This window comes from Capsicum annuum, chromosome 8 (genome assembly GCF_002878395.1).
Source record: "Capsicum annuum cultivar UCD-10X-F1 chromosome 8, UCD10Xv1.1, whole genome shotgun sequence".
Taxonomy (NCBI): domain Eukaryota; kingdom Viridiplantae; phylum Streptophyta; class Magnoliopsida; order Solanales; family Solanaceae; genus Capsicum; species Capsicum annuum.
In genome coordinates, this window is record NC_061118.1 from 56,587,305 (window position 1) to 56,598,556 (window position 11,252).

The 11,252-nt window shown below is 35.7% G+C and overlaps 1 long non-coding RNA gene across 5 annotated transcripts; it reads right to left on the reverse strand.

Annotated features, from left to right (window-relative positions):
- Nucleotides 1-5,663: 5,663 nt before the first annotated feature.
- Nucleotides 5,664-11,008, reverse strand: LOC107839020. Of its 5 annotated transcripts, none has more exons than XR_001664973.2 (6): nt 10,500-11,008; nt 9,320-9,462; nt 9,164-9,216; nt 8,654-8,741; nt 7,733-8,550; nt 5,664-5,896 (listed from the first exon to the last, which is right to left on the reverse strand). It is a non-coding gene; the product is annotated as an uncharacterized LOC107839020 (long non-coding RNA). The 5 variants fall into 5 exon arrangements; XR_001664971.2 differs by having other exon boundaries at nt 8,654-8,811; nt 10,500-11,007; XR_007044008.1 differs by having other exon boundaries at nt 7,672-8,550; nt 8,654-8,811; nt 10,500-11,007.
- Nucleotides 11,009-11,252: the final 244 nt, after the last annotated feature.

An 11,252-nucleotide genomic window follows, 5' to 3' on the forward strand; every position in this document is an offset into this window, starting at 1 on the left:
ATAGACAAATATCAAGTCAAGAACAGAAATACAATCAAAGAATAAGCACAATATATGAAATGCAATAAAGATGATGATGATGTTGTTGTGATTCACAAAGTCATCGTACAACCTCCATATACACCTATCGAGTTGTGCTTCTAGGTAGGACCCATGGGGGTTCACATTTTTTGTCAAAAAATCCAGTATTTCCACGGCGATACCAATGTTTCATGAATGAATATGGTATGAGGATGTAATGCTCACAACAATTAAAATGAGAATTTCCATTGTCCAACTAATATACCAACTATGTGAGCTAAAAATCCACTCAAGTCAACCAACTATCCATGATGCAATATAAACCAGAAAGAATCAAGTGACATATGCAAGAAAGAGGACATTGATACCATATAAAACCCAAAATCTAAGATTTTTCCCACCAAAAAGAGTGTAACAAAACATACATATACCAATACCAGGCCAATAAGATCATATAATACCCCACACGGTCACAAATAGCAAATAATGTCTCAAAACTGCAAAATATTATCCACATAGCTCCACACACGGGTACATAAATCACCTAAACACATTTTTCATGATACAACCCCTACCCATAGCATGCTTTACATTTTTATTAACTATTTGGCCCAGTTTGAAGAAAGTTAAGCCATAACCTACCTCAAATGCCAATATTGGTACCAAGATTTTCCCTCACGTACAAACTCAAAATTAGTTAAAACACACAAACATAGAATCTATGCATCAAAAGAAAGCCAATGATACTCGTATTGCCCACTTCCAAAACGGGGTCAAATGGACCCTCGAAATAGGTTTTCAAAATAGAAGGGTAAAACTAGAATTTTAGTCCAAAACATATTTTCTAAGATTACAGGAACTCATAGGAGAAAATTCAAGTGAAAATAGATTGAAATTGGGATTTGAATCAAAGAAATGTTAATTTGGGCCTTCCAGGCCAAAATCTCCAAATTTCACCCTGAAATCTGAGTTTAAACAAGATTTAAATGATAAAAATTGAAGGAAAACAATTGAAATATGGATTTAGAGCTTACCCAAGCTTAAATATGGATAAAATGCACAAAAACTCAAATTCCAAGCTCCAAGTCTCAAAAATAGTGAAAGAAATTGAGAAAAGATTATATATGGGTACTATGTGCTGCTAAAGCAGTCAACTGTCCACTTTAGTAGTCAACACTAAAGTGGTCAAGTACCGCTTTAGCGATACCTGCCAATGTGTGTCAGTCTGCTAAAGCGGACAAAGGCTTCTTTTGCACCTACCGCTAAAGCAGACAGGGCACTACTAAAGTGCCCTTGTCCAGTTGGCACTTTGGCACTGCCGCTAATGCGACAAAAGTGGCGCTTTAGTGACTGCACCAGCAGAGTGGTGGACCATCTATGGAGATTTGGAAAATTTCAAGTCTCTGCGGACCCTTTGGGATTTATCTAGGATCCCGAGAATACAAACGAACTATGATAACCTATCAAATTCTATGCTCTGGATTCAATGATGATATCAGATTTTTGAAAAAATATTATTTTCATAGAATTAACCCCCGAACCTATTTTCTCAACTTTCCAAATGGAGGGTCATAATGAGATATAAAAGTCATAAAATTACACCATGATACTAATATAAAATCGACATTTCGGATCTGTTAGCACAGTCCATTTTTGCCATCCAATGAACAAATCAAAAGATGTTGACCAAAGTTAACTAAAAAGCCTTTTAAATCATCAAAAATCACAATCTCGTATAAATCACACCAAAATGCATAATGAACCATGTCAATCATCTCCACATCCCAGAAACACCATAATGCAACCCCGGGGTAGGTCATTACAAGTACCCAAACATATCCTTCATTTGCCTTTGCAAACCTGCTATCCACTCCACATTAAGAAGAAAGTCACCCAGTCTTGTTCATTCAACTCCATGATGCTAACCTCAAAGAACTTAAGCTGATCCACTGCAAATCCATAATGGGAAACATGAGAATAAGCCCATAAGGTGCTACTTGGACACACAAATGGAGATGACCAATGTCTGTAATCCACGCCAATACTACAACCGGTCTAAATTACCATCAAAACTGAAAGCCATTACTCACCATTAAGCGATCTGATGCTCCATCAACCGAGGATGAAGACATGCTGAATCCAACTCGTGCATACTACCCTGCTGAGTAGATTATCCATAATTTCTAATGAAAATTGAAATAGAGGTCAAAGCTGAAGGAACCAATATTGTGCCCACGGGCTATCATTTGAACACCTATCAACCACAATCCATCTGAACTAAAAAAGATCGAATAGGTATACAAGGGGTAGGATTAGCCAACCTATAGATGAAACCCAACTGAGACGTATGTGGAAACGAAGGTTGCGCCCAAGCTCTACAACTCCCTACTAAACTCTCAACACTAAGGTTGAACTGTTTGATATCCACTACCCAAACAAAACCTAAGACAGGTAAGCATCTACACTCTAAATTCGTCATAACCTTTAAATCTCCATTCCAAGGCATCAAGTCCAAGACTAAGCCCTCAAGTCTGAACTAAGGCCAAATACCCAAATCGAACTTTCTATCTAAATTAGACATATCCTTATTGAATCATGTCATAGCTGAAACCAAAACAAATTTGAAGAGCAAAATCATAATGGAGGATAAAGGACAGGTTGAAAGCACAAGCAATCAACTCCCTATCAGCTGGATGGAATGAACCGCCGAAGCATACTCAAGAACTAATCGAGGAGCAAGCCGCACTAGTAATATCCAAAACTATAATGGCTTAGAGAAATGCAAACTTAGCCAGAAACTAGTCAATTCGATACTCCAACTCCACAATGAATACTCAATTCACCAACTTAGGAAATGGTCACAGGAAATATCACCTATCTCTATCTCTCTAGCTCCACTTATAACAAGAACCACATCATGACAAAAATATAGTGTCCAACTCTGCACCCATACCTAGAGAAAACCATCACCAGAAGATGAACCCGACAACCCTGAAAGGGGAATCCAAGACCTCTCGACATTACCAATTAAAACAACTACCAAACAATGAACCAATTAAATAAAAAGAATGGACCCCAAACTGGTCATCCTCAAAAATGCCTACATAACCTAATCCCCAACTCTAGAACCATAATAGAACCCCAGAAGGCCAACTTACCTTCACTTTCATAACCTACTCAACAAACAATCTATCCTCACTAACAAAAGAAGAAAATAAACAACCTCACCTCTCTACAAAAGAAAGTCATCCACCCAAGCTAGCCACCCAAGCTAACAAATAAGAACCACGAGGAAGAGAATTCTAACTAGATAACACTAATCTAGCCATCTACTAAGTGATTATCGATTAACATTCAACAATAACAATAATAATAATAGCAATATAAATATCACTATAAGGGGTAGATGGTAGAAAACTTAAATCAACAGCAAGCACGCTTATAGTGCCACAAGAAGGACAAAATACTAAGGTAAATAGGACTTAAACACAACTGCTACATCCGCAGGAAAACATCAATACCGATCCGCTCTATCCATTACTAAAAGAAATTATTTATGGGGATATTCATAAAAAGGGGTAACTCGATGCACTAAAGTTATCGCTATGCATGGTGTTTGGGGAAGGGCCTACCACAAGGGTGTATTATACGCAGTCTTACCTTGCATTTCTACCAAAGGTTGTTTCTAAGGCTTGAACCCAGGAGAGATAGTCATATAATTATGAATTCTATATCAAGGCACACAACAGTCGATATAACCTACCAAGGCATACACTTATTGATAGGTACATGAACCTCAATACATAAAAATGAGAAGGGTAAAGGCAGGAAGTAAAAGTACACCTATCACGATGAAATTCAAAGTCACATGCCTAACGGGTTTGAGGGAGAACGAATCTAAATGATTCCAAACTTAAACTGGCTGACTGAATCACCAACTATGGAACTAAGCTTACCGCCCCTTACTTAAGGTGCCATGACACTATGAGACTGATCTGATGAGCTGAAATAACTATTAATCCCATATAAGGGACACACTCTGGATCAGTGAACGATCTTTCTACAATCATAGCAAACCCCTGAATCCCAAACTTGGCGAGAAACACAAGCGGACCCCAATTGATCGACCAACTGACATCGAGGGCACTTCCTACTGAAATGACCATACCGCTACAATCATAACACACCTCAAGAGCTCTAGGCTGGTGGGGAACATATTCTAACTTTGTCTGAGCAACCAATTCACATATAGGGCACTCTCTAGACTAATTCCAATATTGCCATAATCAAAACAAGCTTTTAGAAACTTCAAGATACTGCCTTTCTTGATGCAGAATAGCCGCCACTACCTAAATATCCATATTGAATACTCCACAAGGTTTGATGAGAACTCTGCCTGTTGTGACCACTACGACTAACCTGAGAGCAACCCATAGTCTGAAACACTATCTGCCTAGAATCAATAGGCTGCAAGTAAAGACGACCTCTAACAAAAGGATCCTAACTCCAATATGGAATACCAATAGCTCTATATGAATGATATGGCCTATTATCACCGCCTCTATAAGTCACAATACATGTTTTCTCTAGACCTCGCATGGTCAACAACCTAAGAGAAAAAAGACCTAATTAATATTAAATGCTCATATGCCAAATAGAGTGGCAATTCTAATCCTCTAATAAATCCACACACCATATCATGCTCAACCGAATATAACATAAAAATATGCCTAACCCACTCAAGAAACCCAATTTCGTACTCTGAAACTAACAAGAATTCGACTAAATACCAACAAACCCAACTCTGACCTGAGAACTACTCAATGAATTGGATATCATCCTAACCTTAGGATCCCTAATGCTGAATCTTAAAAGGCTAAAGCGATCATAAACTTTATTGAAGCCAGGAATGTCCCCAAATCCTCTGACCGACACTGAAGATCGTTGATGTCACTACTGGAAAAATGGGCTATGGCGACGATTCTCATACCGTCTTCATAGCTACCATAACCGTCCTAATAGACCTATAGCGATGGTTAGAGAACCGATACAACTGAAGGCGTTACAATAGATCATAGGCGATGATTTTGTGCGACGGGTAAAAAAACTATCGCTAAATCTCAGCTTTTAGCGACGGTTATTTACATTGACCTATTGTGACGGTTGTTATGATTTTGGGACGGTTCCAAACCGTTCCTATATATATACTATAGCTATGGTTATAAGTATGATAAGACGACGGTTATGAGGCTATCGAGACGACTTTAAACCATCCTTATATATCTACTATAGCAACGGTTTATTACATGTTGGGATGGTTTTTAACCGTCTCTATAAAACTTATTGGGACGATTTTTAAGCTACTGCAACGATTTGATTTATATTGAACGGCTACCTATTGTGACAGTTATAAACCATCCTAAAAGCTTTATAGGATGGTTATTTTGTAAGCTATTGCGACGGTTCATCATGAGCTATAGCAACGGTTAATTTTGGCTATAGGAACAGTTATTTTAAGCTATTATGACAATACTATATTATGCTATTGCAATGATTTTATAAAGAAACCATAACACAAAAATGTACATATGTATTAATCATCAAGAGTACCAGTAACTATTAATTCCGAAAATGTCAACCAATAAGAAACCAAATATTTTTTAACCATTCAAAAAATTCAAAACATACACAAGTTTTGAATGTTCAAATAAAAGATGTTTGAAACTACGTATACTCGGTCAAATGTGATCGATCTCAATCAAAACATACACAAGTTTTTCCAACAGCTAGTGTGACATGAAGCCAATGTGATCGATCTCTTAGGTCAGGTCTAGTTCATCAATTTCGTTCCCACCATCTTTTAAGTCATGATCACCTACAATAATAAGAAAAACAAAATTAAAGTTGAGCAACAAACTACACAACAACAACAACAACAACAAAAGTTGGCATACTATCTAATAATGAACCATTATTCTCCAATTACAGAAATGTAAACCACTAATGAATTTTTTGTTATTTAAAAAAAAAGGACACATAGTGTAATCACTAATATTGCTGCAGTCACACAATTAGTTAAAGCATACATATAGAAAATTTTTGTCTGGTCCCAACTGAGATGTATTGTTGTATCTTTACAAACACCGTAGCATAGCTACACATACTGCTAGTTGTCTAGCATACTTAAAAAACTAAGAAACGTCTAACACTAAGTTAACACAGGTACTATCTCTTGTAAAGCAACCTACAAATTTCAAATTATAAAAACTTCTGTTTTACCGCAAATATTTTACTACTATACATGCTTTCTAGTTTCTTCAAATACCAATATGTTCTCCTAGAGAGCATAACCCAATTGTCTTAAACAATAGGAGTACCTTATTAAAGAGGTTTTCTACTGATATACATGTTTTCTCTATGAACATGTTCGTCCAAAAAAGCATTGTACACAGTTCTCTCCATGACCTTAAGATCATTCAGCAATCATGAAGTCATTATTTAAAGAAATATAAGTTAACCCATAAGAAGAAACACACACACAGTATGGTTTAACATAATTTTAAGGAAGGATTAAGAAGGAATTCTGGTGATATAATCTTAACACATTCCAAACTCATTCATGTACATATGACCTGAAAGAAGGATTACATGCATCATTAACCTATGAAATTTTTACTAGATTTGCTCTAATAGCACCAGTATAAGCAACTTCTTCAGTGATACTTGCTGATACTAGCCCTTATGGTGCACAAAAGTTGTTACCAACCCTTATAGAGTTGTATAGTATGGAGAACAATCAGGTAACTTTGAAATTTCATGTTGTTCAAAACAAGTATAAGAGTGGGAAAATGGAAGGAAAACACTATTTATAAATGATCATGGGATAGAATAGGGTCCAAATAAAGATCTATTTCCTAAATTTTACAGATTCATTACAAGGTACTCTATAAGTATATAAGTATACTCACTACTAGTCCTGCATATCAGTATACTCACTAGCTAATCATTCATTTAATGGTTATGTTGTCTAGTCTTCTCAAAAGAAAGGACTACTAACAGAAATCAGAAGACAAACTTTGGCATTAAACTAAAAGCATAACCAAAACTCCTAATCATAATGAGGCTCAAAATTAATTCGAAACATTCTAGCTTACACTACTCGTTATTAAATAGCTTTGAAGAATTCAAATTATTTTAATTATTCAGAAATTTGAATCTCAATATGATGTTTCCTATGCAAAATTAACTTTCAGCTATTACTTTAATATCAATTACTTTAATATTTTCTTTCAGTACAACTAATGTTATGTAAAAGTCAATTGACATTTTAAACTTCTATCCAGTCATATGGCTTAATATTTTCTTTCAGTACAACTAATGTTATGTAAAAGTCAATTGACATTTTAAACTTCTATCCAGTCATATGGCTTTATATCATTGAACTGCAACTTTTAGTGCCACAATGACAACCATGTTATGATATATGGCATTTTTTTATTTTGCAGACAGCGAGAGCAACAATCAAGGTTCTTAAATGTGTCTACTAAGCAAAATGACAGCCATGTGTAGCAGCCTATATTTCTTAACCATCTAGTATCACAAGTATACTGAAAATAAGCTCAAAAAATAATCACATGCTACTAAAATGACCTCAAAGTGTGGTAAATAATCAGTTTTGAGGTATACACCAGCTGAAGAGCAGTATATGTACCTGAGGTTTATAGAAATAGTTAAAAAATTGATAGTTGTCAAGTGTTCAACCAGCAGCTTTAGGCGGTCACTCTGAAAATGTTTACAAGATTCTGTTAGACAAACAGTAACTCTTGAAATTCTCTATAGCAGAGGAAATATTGTTGTTCCTCTATTCTAAGCAGTTCTTATATGTCTGTGAAGTGAGAGTTTACCGAACTCATTTTGCAAAAGTTGAAACTTTTTATCTCTTTTATTCAATACAGTAATCTCTATTTAAAACATGCAGATATCGAAGCAAGCAAAGAGATGAAACAGAAAAAGCCTTCTTTTGACAGACAAATCATTCTCATCAATTACACTCATTTGTTCCTTCTCTTAGAAGTGTAAACAAAGCTCTTTCGAGATAGACTGAATCTGGTCGACAACATGCTGCATATTGGTTAAGCCTCTCTCTTTTTCTCCTCTTCACCTCTTATAGCTGAGGCTTAATAGCCTCAAGCTCTTCCTTCAAATTTTTGGTACTCTTCTATGTAAGGAAGCTCCCGATGTTAAAAAAGTTCTACATACCAAGCAAAAGATCCTGAAGTTTTGTTGAATGCTCCAAAGGAGAGATTTTTGTTTGTCTATAACCTGCCTAGAGTACGATGATTGTTCTCCTAATGCTATACATATCTTTGCAAGTTCTGCTTCAGAGCTTGCAACAGCTTGCTGCAGTTGAGCCCGGCAACAACTTGCCTGATTCACTTTTCTTCAATATACCTCCAGGCACTCTTGTTGAAGTTCAAAAAGCATCATATCTCTTTCGATATCTGGCTCTCCCATCTCATCCCATATTTTCTGATACAAAATAAAAGGTAACAGACAAAAATAGTACAGTCTCAGAAGACAATCTAAATCTTGTGTTTCTTACTAAGAATTGAAGAGCCTAGTTCGAGCAAACCTGCATCTCAGAGAGAAGAGAGCCACAAGTTGTTTCCATATGCAAAGGCTTCTCACTTTGGCAGTTATGCATGTTGAAGCATTAACACCTTCAGAAAGATAAATACTTTAAAACTAGCTAAACGCAGTCCAGAAGCACCGAGATTGAATTTATATGACCTACATAGGAAAACCCAGCTAAATTTAGAATAAAATGTTGCAGTATTTTCTATTTAGCACCCTCCAACCTTAAAAAAGAAACAAGTACAAATACTTCTAACTAAAGAGTGAACCTTTTTTCCTTGTTACAAAAGTTATGATAATAAGAAAACTCTTAATACATAAATTATTTGGAAATCAAAACTAACTCAGTGAACCCTAAATCCCATTTTCGTTACTTACAACTCTTAATCCCATAACAATCCCAAGAAAACCCTCTTATTCTACTTCCAATTTTATCCGTGAACAATCCTAAACTTCCAATTATATCCATACCCTTGAAGATCAGACCAAGACTGAAATCATTACTTACAAGAGAACCACGATCCTATTGAACAACACTCTTATTGTGCTTCCAATTTTATCCTGAAAGTTGATTTTGAGTCAAGTTGATTTTGACATCCAAGGCTGCAATTTACTCAAGAACGAAAAAACCCTACACTTGGGAACAATTCACTTAAGAACAAACCTCAAGTTGCCAATCGATCCAAGCCCTCAAGAATCGACCCAGCTAAGTTTTTTGCAGAACAAAAACTTTCTCAATTGAATGGGGGAACCACTGCAATACACTCCAAATGCCTTCCTCATTCCTCATTCAACAACAACAACAGTCTGCCATACCAAGAAATGTTTTATGCATTAATATATAGTTAAACGTAAATATAGTTCAATTAGTATAAATCGGGTTTCAATCGTAAGTGCATTTATCTAATCACAAGTATATGAACCACCATACAATTGATAGTCTAGAGACATGTAGAACTTTGGCTCGTATACAACAAACATATTCGAGTCCATAAACAGGAAACAGAAGTTAAAAACCAATAGAGATGAAAAGCTTCAAAATATCTAGGACACGACTTAACAGTTTGTCCGCTAACATTTTTGTTACTTACACACAAACAAAACAAAAAGGAATTTCAGATGAGAAGCATTATTGAAGTGCCTCACGAGGAACAATTCACTCCAATAATTTACTAGGTGTAGAATCCCTGATTATGGTCCAGGTATGCAGGACAGCCATCGGAAAAATCACTTTTGCTTACACCAACAAATGACCTATCATACATTAAGGGGGTCATTTAGTTGGTGGGATAAGGAAAATAATCCCAAGATATTCCATGGAATTATTTTCTCGTACATTTGGTAATGGGTATTATTTAGACCCGAGATTATTTTATCCCATCATTTAGTATAGACGATGGGATAAGTTATTATCCCATATAGAAGCGGGATAAATAATCCCATGGGATATCCTTTGTCTATCCCATCCACCAACCAAATGACCCCTAAGGGCAAATCGACAGGTAGAAGAGTAACCCTTCAGGCTATCTAGTTATCACTACAATGTAAAGAAAACAGCAAGATACGCACATTGGACATACTACAGAAGCACATATCACTTCCTAGTTTCTATGTCCCTTTCAAATTTAGATGTGAAGCAGATGAATAGTTACTGAATATATTTAGTTCTGTTACTGAATCTATTCACCTTTATACAGTACTTTCACTGGCGAAAGGGGAAAATGCAACAAAACTGCTTAAGAGAACAAAATCCACTTAAAAATTCTTTCAATTTTGAAAAAAAGCACATGCAAGGTAAATTACAAACAATAGGTTCTTGATTCTTAAATGCAAATGGAGAATACCGATTCCTTCAACGGAGAATATCGATTCCTTCAACGGAGAATATCGATTCCTTCAACGGAGAAATAGCAAAGCTCGGAGAAAATCAAATCTCAAAAATAGCAAAACTTGAAAATCACAGATATTGTACTCGAATCAGAGACTGCTCCTTACTGATTCCTTCAACGGAGTAGTTTCACACCAAAATATACCAAGTAAAGCATCAATTTCACAGAAAACACCTTAGTAAAGAAGTCTACAAAGACGAGTTCCCAGATTAATAGCGAAGACAAGAGTTCAGCAAAATCTACTAAGCATAATATCCACTAAGAATTAAGCAAAATCTACGAATTAAACATGTGATATGTTAGCCGTTCTTTTTTTGCGTATTGAAAGATCGAGGAAAGAATGGAGAATTGGGGATTGTCCTAACCCTAAGACCCAGTTTTGTTTTGTTCTTTAATAAATTTACTTAATTCCCGGGTAACATTTTAATGTTGAAGGGAAAATTCCCGGTGGCATTTTTTATCGAAAAAAAAAAGGGTCCCAATAAAATGTCTATAATGACTGTTTATATAACCGTCGCCACGCATTAATTTGTAGGGACGGTTATATACATTAGGCTACAGTTAATATTATACACATGAGATTACAATATGCGACGATTATATATCTGTTACCATAGAAATTTATTGGGACGGTTATAATAACCGTTACCATAAATATAATTATTGGGACGGTTATAATAAGGCTTATGCGACGGTTAACTTATATTG